The sequence below is a fragment of the Mesocricetus auratus genome, unplaced genomic scaffold (genome assembly GCF_017639785.1).
Source record: "Mesocricetus auratus isolate SY011 unplaced genomic scaffold, BCM_Maur_2.0 Super-Scaffold_100004, whole genome shotgun sequence".
NCBI lineage: Eukaryota > Metazoa > Chordata > Mammalia > Rodentia > Cricetidae > Mesocricetus > Mesocricetus auratus.
In genome coordinates this window covers 56,649,722-56,662,762 of record NW_024429189.1, presented here as the reverse complement: position 1 = coordinate 56,662,762, position 13,041 = coordinate 56,649,722, and the positions used below count along the sequence as shown (strand labels likewise).

The 13,041-nt window shown below is 35.3% G+C and overlaps 1 pseudogene; it reads left to right on the top strand.

Annotated features, from left to right (window-relative positions):
- The first annotated feature begins 6,803 nt into the window (after nucleotides 1-6,803).
- LOC101833298 lies at nucleotides 6,804-7,741 on the top strand (annotated as a pseudogene).
- The last annotated feature ends 5,300 nt before the right edge of the window (nucleotides 7,742-13,041 follow it).

Below are 13,041 nucleotides of genomic sequence, written 5' to 3'. Positions count from 1 at the left end.
AACTCCTCAACTGAAGAGTGGATAGGGAAAATGTGTTACATTTACCCAATGGAGTATTACTCAGCAGAAAAAAAACAATGGAATCTTGAAATTCGCAGGTAAATGGATGGCACTAGAATAAACCATCCTTAGTGAGGTAACCCAGTCACAAAAAGACAAACATGGCATGCAATCACTGAAAAAGGCTCTGTAGAGTCACTGTTTAAAGCTGTCAAGGTGAAACTGATGTTTTGGTGGAAATGCCAGGGTGCTGGAAGATACCAAAAAATGGGATATCCACTGAAGAAAACTAAGCGCAGGAAGTAAAATCCACCGAGGACTGAGGCTGCTTGTTTTTTGCTAGCAGAGTTGAATGGTAGTGGTCACTTTTTCTGTTTTTGAACTCTGAAGATCCAGCACAAGCCAAAAACATAGGATCTGCAAGATTTTCTATTTGCCTTATTCATTTTGGGTCTTACTTCAGTTTTCTTATTCCTAGATATTGCCTTATTCTTCCATATTGAAATGACAATGTTAACTTGGTGCCTTGTATTTATGAAATATACAACAACATTTTTGTTTCTTGCGAACATTTTAGAGTTCTTCAGTGTTTTTGGGACTCCTCACAGTAAGAGAAGAGATTATTCCTAACTCTTGTCTGCTTTTGTGACTCTTTCCTCCTCTTGGGTTGCTTGATTCAGCCTTAACAGGAAAGGAGGTGCTTAGTCTCACTGCCAACTTGATATGCCATGGATTTTTGATATCCATGGGAGATCTGCACTTTTCTGAATAGAAACTGAGGAGGAGTGAATGGGACAGGGGACAAGGGACTAGGATGAGAGGAGGGAGAGGAACCTGTGGTCAGGATGTAATAAAATTAAATACATAAGTAAATTGAAAGAAAGAAAAGCACACAAAAAAGTTCCTTCACAACATTTCTATCTGATGGTTAATGTTTAAAGCCAAGAAGATAATATCAACTTTGCATTCTATTGTACTGAACTAACTTATGTAAAAATGGCATGGCTTCTTAGACCAGGAGTAATCAACCATGTTCAGACTGGATCTGAGGCATGTTCCATAGGAATGAACACATATTTGTGTCATTAACCTGGTCAAAATTCTGTGACTGATGAAGTCACAGGCCCTTGGGGAGAATTTACTGCTACTCTTTTGATAAATGGACAAGGCATCAAACTGCTTCCTAAACATTCTTGTTTGTACATACTAACTACTGTATCTCTCAGCCTTGGATAGAGAGCTTCTTTTTGTGGTAGGTAGGTAATAGTGCAGACACGTACAACTCTTGAAAGTACGAAGGAGATTAATAGTTCAATGCTCAGTTCTAAATGGAGCAGCTTTATATCATCACCTCCAAGAACAGGGAGTATCTTAGGCAGGAAGAATGGATGGTAGGATCTGGAGGATAGGCAAGAGTGGCATGTAATGTTTTCTTCTGAATATGACTTGGTCCTCACAATGATGACCAGCCATTAACTGTGGATACCTGTATAAGAATGGACCTAGAGCATTCTATCAAGGATAATAGAAGGACTTATGAAACTCCACCTATCCATGTAAGGCTATTGAGAGATAATTATTGCTGGTTAAATGGTATCATTTTTTTACAGGTATGTAAGCATAGAAAAGTTTTGCATGTAAATTTCTCTGTATATAGTTCTTTACTGATCTTCATTAAAGCAATTTTAATTAAAGACGGTGGGTTAAAAAAAAGAAAATGAGTGTAGGGCTTAGTTGTTGTGGAGAAAAGAGTTGGCCCAATTGAGAGGGGGATAAGAGAGATATGAGTGGTCAATAGTATAATAATAGCATGTATACATATATAAAATTATCAAAAATATATTAAAACAAAACATTTTGAGGAAATAAGTAATCTTTCCATTAACATATACCTCTTTATGTATTTACACATAAACTGTTCTTCATAATAGAGTCCTTTCTGGCTTTCCCAAAATAATGCACATTTAAAATTTAATGTTTATTGAAAATTCCTTGTGACAAAAGGAAATTTTCTGAGATTCAATACTTAATCACAATATTCCATATATCATTAAACAGGTTCTGTTCTAAAACATGATAAGGCCATTAAGAAATAGAATGCAAAGAAATCTCTTCTTTAAAGTACAACTTAACTTTGGAAATGCCTATAAGTATTATTAAACACTGTAGGAGAATGTAAAGAACTATATGGTACTATGTCTCAGAATCACAAGGGAGAATAGAATTTCCCCCGTAAGGGACTAATAGTAAATCTCATAGATTCATGACATTTTAGGGAAACCTCTTTAAATTCCAGTAGCAGTCAAGGAGGACTTTTGGATTATTGAGTTTTTTATTACTCAAATATAATGATGAATACATGAATGTAATAAAGAAACAACATTCCCCAGCCTCATTGCCAGACTTGATTTCCTTTCTCTTAGATGTAGACAGTGGATGCGGGCAGAGCATTTTGGTCACTACAGAATGTGCATTCCACAAGAGCTATTAGACGATGGCTGTCACCAGAATTTTCCATACAACTGACACATGGTAAGTCACATAGGATGCAGATTTTTACCTTCATAGGTGATTTTTATTGTGATAAAGTGACTTAAATTTGGATGTTATGATCAAGCAGCTATGTACCTTTTGCTTCATAAATACATTCTAAGAGAGTTTCGTAAACTGTGGCACTCAGATTCCTTACCTTGGTAGAATTATATGATTAAAGTTAGTGGAAACAGAAATATATAAGTGGGACTAGAGACATGGCTCAGCCATTAGAGGATAGGCTCACAACCAAAAATCGATAAAATGATATACAAGAAGCATGGAGACTATCACTTCAAATATAACAATGGCTCAAGTGTTCAAAGTGCTCAAAGGATTTCTTAGAGTACAAAGTCAGTCTCTTCCCTTCCCTTAACCTCTTAGGAAACTCTCCAAGCTAGTTTTCAATCTTTTGACATATTCTAAGGTAAAATAATTTCCAAATATGATTGTAGTTTTAGAATTAAATTTATGACTGGAATTGCATGCTTATATTTCTGTAATTACTTATATTTTAATGTATTAACAGAATTTGAAAAATAAAGAAAATATTTTTATTCTAAGTATATTAAATGGAAAATTTTATTAAATGAATTTAAGTTTTGTAAATTTCATTTTAAAAAGACATTTTCTTTTTACTGATTCAATTTTTCATCTAAGTTTGAATATGCAGACACTGTTTAAGATAACATCAACACCACTATTCTTACATTCTTTTTGATTTAGACTTTGTGTAATATGTTCATAAAGGTTATGGATTTGACTGGATGTGGTAGCATAAGTTTCAAATTGTGACACTTGTGGATTAAGATGGGCATTCAAGAGTTCAAAGTCATTCTAGGTTACATGATGAGATTGAGTCTATGCTGGGCTATATCAGATCTTGTCAATCCTCCACCCAAATAGTGAAGTATCATGTTGTCCTCTATGGCAAAACATGCTCCATATATGATACTTTGTTCTCATTCCTATTACACATAAAATTTTTTTGCTGACTTCAAGTATGTGTTAATTATTCTTTGAGAATTACATATATGTATACAGTATATTCTGGTCATGTTGATCTTTTGTTCTCAGTCAAACTAGATCCAGAAAGTGAAAGATTTTTCATATAATTTGTTTCCCAATTTGTTTGATTTAATATTGATTAAGGCACTTAAGATGTTATTGAAAGTTGTAGGATATCACACACATACTTTGTTAATATTGCCATACTACCTTAATATGTATGCATTAATGAGGATTATAAATAACTGTGGATATATTAATTTAGCTATATAACAAACTTTATTTGTTTCAGCATATCTTTCAACTATATAAAAGATAACTACATCCTAGTAGGTGTCCTGGACCTCTCTTCTTACAATTTTTTGTCATTTCATTTCTGCAACATTCCTTGAGCCTTAGGTATATTAATTACATTGTAGATGTATCAGGTTGCATTAGGAACTCAACAGTGAGTTGTTTTCTGCATTTTGACTAGTTGTGGATTTCTTTAGTTGCTTCTATCCACTGTATAAAGAATTGTGATTCAATTTAGACTAGAATTTATGTTATATCAATTAGATCTAACCTAAATTGGCAAACTATGTGGCCATTAACTGAACCTACACTCTACTCTCTCCACTGTGGATGTTTCACTGGAAAATTGACAATTGCTTTACTGGGAAAATAATGATGATATTTTGTTTAGCACCAATATCCATGTTAAACAGAACATGGAAATGAAGCTAAAATTTACTTAATTTTTAAATTAACATAAGGACTGTTTTTTCTTCTGAATATCTTGTATGGTTTGGTTTTCTTTGTACAGAAAATGTATCTGATACCTGAATCCCTGAGTGTCAATATGAGGGTCTTCGCATTGTTCCATTGATTATTGTAACATTAGAAGGCTGGATTTGGTAGCATATACCTTTAATCTCAGCAATAAGAATATAGAGGTAGGCAGATCTCTGGGGGTTCAAGGCAATCCTGGTCTACAGAGTAAGTTCAAAGATATCCATCGTTGTTACACAGAGAAACCCTGTCTTAAAAAATCACCAACAACAACGAACAAATATTACAAAAAATTGTGTGCTGAAACCACCACATCTTTTGTAAAATTTTCCCTCCACTCCTCCCAGTCACCCACCCACATCCCTTTATCCCTGCCACACAGGCTCTGCATTCTAAAGAATCCTATCCAACTATAATCATAAGAAATGTAGAGTTTCTTTATGCCATTTCATGCATGGACAATGCCCGGTAATCTCCTTACTCATGGTAGTACTTTAGTCATCCTGCTTTTTTTCTGAAGGACAACTGGGGAATTACATAGTGTTCTCCTTAATCTGTTATAAATGTTGATTATCCAGTGACCCTGTATGGTTCCTTTTATATCACTGTTTATTTAACTTTAGTTTGAGAATTGGTAAAGCGTTCAGATACTGGACAAAAAGTGACTTAAAAATACCAAGATAAATTATGTCTGATCATATTTGTGACAATCAATAAAACTACCTAGTGTTTAGTTGTTTGTAGTTGATCTTGAGTCTTTTATTTATATACTTTAACTATGAATATAAATATTCTATGTATATTTATATACCAATATATTCATGTATATATGTGCATATATTCACATAAAAATATATTTTACGTAGCCAGGAGGAGGTGACACACACCTTTAATCCCAGCACTAGGGAGGCAGAAGCAAACAGATTTTTATTAGTTCAAGGCCAACTTGGTCTACAAAGTGATTTCCAGGATAGCCTGGGGTTGTTACACACAGAAACTCTGTCTCAAAAAAACAAACACATATATATTTTACTGATATATTTTGGTTGTGTATACAGAACCAAATTCATTCTGACAATGAATCCTAGAGCTGGAGTATTTACTAGAAGATTAATGCAAGCTCTGTCAGTTTGTAAGGAAGCCGCATTTTCAAAGGAATTAATTACATTTTATACTGTAACTAAATGCTACCATGGTAACAGTTTGACATTTTCAAGTTTGTCCCTCCACAACAGCCCTGGAAATTAGCAGGTATATTGTTTCCCAATATGTTTTGTAGTAGATTAATATAATGTCAAACAATAAATTTTATGGAATTATATTTACTCAAAAGAGGTGACATTGTATAAATATCAAATAAATAAGTCTCAGACTCTAAGTCGTAAACACTGAATTATTTCTATTCTTCAGCTACGTGGTAATCTACAATTGTCCTATATAGTTGGTACGTACATTCACTTCTGATTCTCCATTATTTACTCAATTTCTTTAAAGAAAGATTCATTATTCCCACATGGAAAAAGTAATAGAATGTGGTACCTTTACATAGAGAGAAAGCCTGTTGTATGGATAACCCTACGTGTATTTTGTTATTGAGGAAAAAAATGTCTCATTTGACCGCATTGATTCTCAAGAGAGGTCCAGTTTCTCTTAAAATCCAAAATTATGCCTCCATTGTTTCTTTAAACTTATGATCTGTAGTTAAAGATTTGTATAAATGACAAAATTAACCTCAGACACCATTGACCAGAAGGTTCAGTTCTTAGTAGTGGTTTCTCTCATGACAACAGCATACTCTTCCTGAAGTTCTGGTAACTTTTCAAAATGATGAACTAAAAGTGAAATTTCAGTTCTATCAATAGATATATCATATGTAGTGTGAGATACTTTCCAGAGTCCTGTCTGTTTTAAGAAGGATAGATTCATTCCTCGAAATTTCTAGTTCACTTCATACATTAAAACACAATTTGCAAGGTAACCAAGCTTTCAAATACATCATAAAATACATTTTAGCTCTTCTTTTGTTGGTAGAAAGCAAGTTCTGTGACCAGTCAATGTATACTGTGCATCTGAGCTTCGGTTCATGCTGAAGGAGGGCATGAGTAATAAATTGTGGGTTTTGGTTTATAATTAGGAAACGGACTCAAAATGTCTTTAAATAATTCACTTTACAAATCTATTGGAGTTTGACAATTTGAAGACAATTTTTTTCTATTCTATAACCTGATTAGATGTGTTCTAGACCCAATATTCAAAGTGTGGCTCTTTTAAGTGTTAATAATTTATTTGTATCTCAATTCTTTGTAATAATCAACTATACTCTTCAAAATATTCATATTGTTCTGTTTAATGATAATAACATAAATCAAGACAATTTCAATAAGGATGTACCCACTGGTTTGTGGTAATATCATAATCATGTATGAAACATTTTTATTTTTCCCAATTACAGATTTACACTAACAGGTTTTCCTTTCACTGTCTTTTTGAAAATCATGCAAAATCAGAGCTTTGTCACCGAGTTCTTACTCCTGGGGCTTTCACAGAACACAAAGTTTCAGACAATATTATTTGTTATATTTTTGTTTGTCTACTTTGCAACGGTTGGGGGCAACATGATGATTGTGGTAACTATCCTCTGCAGCCCTACTCTACTAGGCTCCCCCATGTACTTCTTCCTGGCATTCCTGTCCTTCCTGGATGCATGTACTTCCTCTGTCATCACACCAAAAATAACTGTGGACTTGCTTTATGAGAGAAGAACCATTTCCTTTGAAGGTTGCATCACACAAGTCTTTGCTGTCCACTTCTTTACTGGTGTAGAGGTGATTATCTTGACTTCCATGGCCTATGACCGCTTTGTAGCCATTTGCAAGCCCTTGCACTACTCTTTCATCATGAACAGGAAGATTTGTGGAATTCTTGTAGTGGTATCCTGGGCTGGAGGACTTGCATTCCATCATACAAATTATCTTAATTTTACAACTGCCCTTTTGTGGTCCCAATGTCATTGACCACTTCTTGTGTGACCTGTTCCCATTAATGAAGATTGCCTGTACTGACACTCACATTTTTGTAATTTTGGTGTTTGCAAACAGTGGATCTTTCTGCATTATTATCTTCTTCTTGCTTCTTGTCTCCTATGGTGTCATTTTGTTCTCTCTGAGAGCCCATAGCTCTGATGGGAGATGCAAAGCTCTCTCCACCTGTGGATCCCACATTACTGTTGTGGTTTTGTTCTTTGTTCCATGCATAATAATATATGCAAGGCCTACATCTGCCTTCTTCTCTGAAAAAAACGTTTTTTTTATTTGCCACCATCCTGACACCATTGTTAAATCCTATGATTTACACTTTCAGGAATAAGGAAATGAAAAATTCCATCAGGAAAATGTGGAAGAGATTGATAGTAGTCAATAGTATATCTTAAAATATTAAATTACTACACTTGATAAATGGCTCAGCTGGTAAGAGTATTTACGGTGTAAGCATTGAGAACTAAATGCAGATTCCTAGCAACATGTCAAAAGCCAGTCAAGTCATCACAACTCAAACACAGTGCTCATAGAATGAAGACATTCAGTTTCAAGGGGCTAACTGAACAGATATTTTATAAAGAAATCTAAAAGTTCAGTTGGATCCCCAGAGTCTGTCATTTGATCTAGGATTCTTTCCCGTGTGTCCAGACTGAGAGAGCATCCCTTTATTTGGAATGGGCTCCCAAAGATCATTCATATGCCATGGTAAACACTATCTACTAACCAGGGCCCCAGAGATTTCTGAGGCCTCCTCACTGACACTATATTCATGCAGTCTGGATCAGTCCCCTGTAGGCCTCTCAGCCATCAGTTTGGGATTCAAGAGTTCCCCCTTATCTGGTCAGCTGTCTTTGTGGGTTTCACCAGCATGGTCTTGACCCCTTTTCTCGTCACTCCTCCATCTCTGTCACTGGGTTCCAGGAGTTCAGTTCAGTGTTTAGCTGTCTCTGCTTCTATCAGTCACTAGATTAAGGTTCTAGGATGGCATATAAGGTAGTCATCAACCTTATCATCAAGGAGGGGCTTAATGTAGTCTCTCCACTATTGCTTAGTTTGCCAATTGGTGTTATCCTTGTAGAACTCTGGAGAGCTCACTAGTGTTTGCTTTCTCCTCAAGCCTATAATGACTCCATCTATTATTGTATCTTTTATCCTGCTCTCTTATATTCTTACCTGACTCAAATTTCTTGCTCCCCCATGCCTTCTTCTCCCCTCATCTTCTCCCCTCTCTTTTTCCTGGTTTCCTCTCCCCTCCCCCAATGTTCCCAATCTGCTCAGGAGATCTAGGCTCATTCCACTTCTCTGGAGTATCATGGGAGTTCTCTCTTGGGAACCTCCTTGTTTCCCAGACTCACTAGTACTTGGATTGTAGGTTCACACTCCCCTGATCAATGTCTAAAATCCATATATCAGTGAGCACATGCCATGTTTGTCTTTTTGTGACTGGTTACCTCACTCAGGATGGTTTCTTCTAGTGCCTGCAAATTTCAAGATCCCATTTTTTTCTCCATTGTGTAAATGTACCAAATTTTCTATATATACTCGTCAGTTGAGGGGCATACAGGTTGCTTCCAGGATCTAGCTATTACATATAATTCTGCTGTGAACATAGTGGAACATACATCCTTTTGTGAATGGGCATCTTTTGGGTATATGCCTAAGAATGGAATTGCTGGGTCTTGTGGTAGACTGAGTACCATTTTCCTGAGGAATCTCCATATTGATTTCTAAAGTGGCTGTACAAGTTTGCACTCCCTGGAGAATGATATGGGGATTGGGTGGGGGGTTGGATGGGTGCTGGTGGAGGGACAAGTGAGGAGAGGTGAGAGAGGTAGCTAGGAGTGACATGTGAAGCATTTGTGTTTCTAATTTAAATAAAAACATACATTGAGGAGAAAAAGTTTAGTTAGAGATCATATTTCAAGTAAATAAGGTAGTAGGGGTTATATGTGGAAACTGAATTCTCTCCTTTCAGATCTGTACATGTTTAGGGATATGCATATGCTCCTTTCCTACTGGGCATGGGAGTATACACACACACACACACACACACACACACACAGAGGTTAGGATTACACAATTACATATGGGAAAATTAGTTTATAAATATCAAATGAGTCAATATTTTCTATGTTAAATGCTTAATGCTTTGCTCATTGTTTTGAAAGTGATAGCATCATTATATGGAGAATAACAGTGAGTGTGAAAAACTGATCATAATTTCACTGTGAACTGACTACTCAGTATTGTTTTATGAAAAACAAAGTCAGTTCAACTGAAAGACTCTCATATAAGTAAAGATATAATAGATGTTTAACAATGATAATGCTTACCAATGAAAATATGTTTTAATAAAATATTTGTTGAAAAACTTGTATGTGTGTTTGAAACTAGGAAAAAATCTCACACAAAATATCTTTCAATATGTCATTGTGATCATCAGAGCCTAGAATTACAAACATAAGGGAGTAAGTAGAACCTGGAATCTAAGTGTTTTTTATTTTTATGATTTGAATTCGGTATTAACGTTGCTCCATTAACATCTGTACACAATTTTAGTTACTTCCTGAATATATTGACATACAAAATATGATTTAACCAAACTCACTATCGGTGAGTTTCTCCTATGACTATGTCACTCCAATGCATTCTGTGACCTAATCCACAGAGAAATAGCTAAAGACTCCCCCTATTGAAATATAACAAAAGTGTTGACTATCAATTCCTGGGAAGTAATGGGCCTAAGATGGTCACACAGATTTTCCACCCCTTATAAAGGGAGTAGAACTCAGAGGAACCAAAGTTAATAGTAATTTCCATAAGAGTAATTTTGATTACTTTGGTAATTTTATTATTTGTAATTTTGTATTCAAATGAAAATCTATTCACATAAGGAGATCTTTGAATAGAAAAAATACAAAACAAGAAGATAACAGTGCTGTGAAATGTTCTTTTCTGGAAATGACATGCCAATTACACATATAAACTCACATTAGTTCATACAAGATTTGCACAAGATCAAACCAGTAAAATATTCCATTGGTGTAAGGAAGGAAGTACTCTGAATTCCCCACAGTTAGTTTAGGAACATCTCATTGTTGATGATGGTTTGGGGGAAGAGAGTTTTGCCTTTGGCCCAGTGGATGACCACATGACCATATGTTTATTAGTAGCACTAGTGAGAACCAGTGGGATATACAAACAAACAAACAGTTATAAAGGGAAGATATGAAGGTTAGAGGAAGATATGAGGGATTCTGTGCAGAGTTGAAGGGGGAGTGAAGAGTGGATATGATCAATAAACAGTGTATACATGTATGAAATTTAGTGATAATAAATAAAAACAAAAACTTAAATCTTAATTTTATATTCCAGAGCTGAAATACACTCATACAGATCTTCAATTGAAACATTTATGAAGAATCATGATTTGAGTCTAAAACATTGTTTGAACAAACTTTACAGATCATATCAGACTTCATGTGTTACAAAAACTATCAAACTTTCTAAGATATTAACCCTACATAATCTCTTGTTTCACACCATGGACTACTTTTGATTTCATTAAAAAAGAGAAAAATATTTCCTACACATGTACTGTATTTCCATCATTTCCACTGGTCCCTTTCCTGTTTCCAACTCTTCCTATGTTCCCCATTCCCTTTCAAATACATGGCCTCTTCTGTAACTATGATGATTTTAAACCCATTTCTTATATATTATATAAACAACCTGCTGAGATCATTAGTTTTGTTTGTGGTGATATCTTTATTGTACAAATAAAGCCTGTCTGAGGGTCAGAACTTGCCTTTAGTTAATCATAGAGGTTCGGAAGTCTGTACAGACAGGCCTGAAGTGAGGTAGCAGGGTAGAAACAGGATATGAGCAGGGAGAAAGGAAATCACTGTCTTGTCTGCTGAGACATTAAGGAGCTAAGGTGTGGCAGTCATTTGCTCCTTCTCTCTGATCTCTCAGCATTTTCTTCTATATCTGACCCAGGGTTTTTTAATACTTAGACCAATTAATAACTGCATTTACATGTGTATGTGTGTGCTTGAATGTGCATTCGTGTGTGTGTGTATGTATGTATGTATGTGTATGTGCATGTTTAATGTTGACAACTTGGGATTAGATAATCAATCAGGAAGCTCATCCCTGGAGAATATTGACTATATCTCAGCAGCTGTGGTCTATTGCTCTTTATCTAGGACTGCAGTCTTAAGAGGTTCCTTCATTCACATTGAGACATCAACTGGTTGGTATTGTCATTATTCAGTTCATGTTTAGGGAACCATATTGTTGAGATTACACGATGTACCACCATGTCATGTCTAGAAGACAATCTTATAGCAGATATATGGTCCATTGGTCCTTTTATTTTGCACAATTTTGTAGATAATATATCAACTGGAGATGGACACTCCACAGTCAGTAGTTCTTTTAACTTTGAGATACAGTAGATTTATGTGATGATATCTCTCTTCTAAAAAAAGAATATTCTTTCTTGAGGGGTGAGAGCTACACATATACATAAATATTAGGATATGATTTTAGAATACAGTTAAAAACTATATTGATTTAGACAATTGTCAGTAGTAGATTGTCTTTTATGGCTTATGACATCTACAGATAAAGTCAGTTGGCTAGGTTTAGAGTACCACTCATGAATTCCTTCATATTGAGTGAGCTTTAAGTCCAATAATATAGCTGTTGGCTACCCAAAAGATATAATCTCCACAATTGCACAACTGGGAACATCTTGCTGATATGGTCTTTGTTTTGGTTTACAGGCTTTACAGCTGGTTAGGATTCTAGATTGCTTTTCTTCCATGTTAGCTTGAATAGCATCTTTGGATACTGTGAATTCTATTCCCCATGATACTTCCAGGTCAGTTCCAGGTCAATTTCTCCAAGTCCTGTATGTGAAGTCTGTGATATCATCAGCAATCATGTCTTACCTTCAGGTTCTGAAAGGCAAACAAAAGGGACAGACTATATTGTTTGGTGTCTCTTGTACTCACCTGAGCTCAATATCCAATGAATCTGTGAATCGCATGTTTGAAACAAAACTGTAAAATAACCATTGTTGTGTCTTCAATGTTGTAACTAATGGAGATTTGTTCCTTTCCATTTTATGTCAAAATCAAGCACATATATGAATATATTTTTAAATATAACATAAACAGATTTTATATTTATTTTTGAAAATTTCATACATGTATACAATGTGAAACTATTCCTTGGAAAGTGAAGCCTCTGTAAAGAATTGTGAGAGCCTGCAGAGATATTATGCAATAACTACCACCAATTCTTGTTATCCTTTGACTTTATTGAAATTGAATCTATTACTGTCTACTAAATAATCCTGGCTATTTACTAACATTGCAGATAAATTTTGACTAGCTTAGCTGGCCTATGGTTTAATTTGTGTTGGGTCACTTGACTACTTCAATAAAATCACATGAGAGCAGATTCTATAGTAAAATATCCATGCACATCTCTTATTCTAGTACAGTCTAATGCAGATCTCAAGAATCATTTTGTTAGCAACACCAGGCCTAGAAGGCTGATATGGTGAGTCGACTTCTTTCTCTTCTCCCAGTCCCTCCCCACTCCCTGCCCTGTTCCAGAACCCACATCCACTCTTCGTTGCCATTAAGGAGGACTGGTGAGGGAATGCACGGATCTCCCT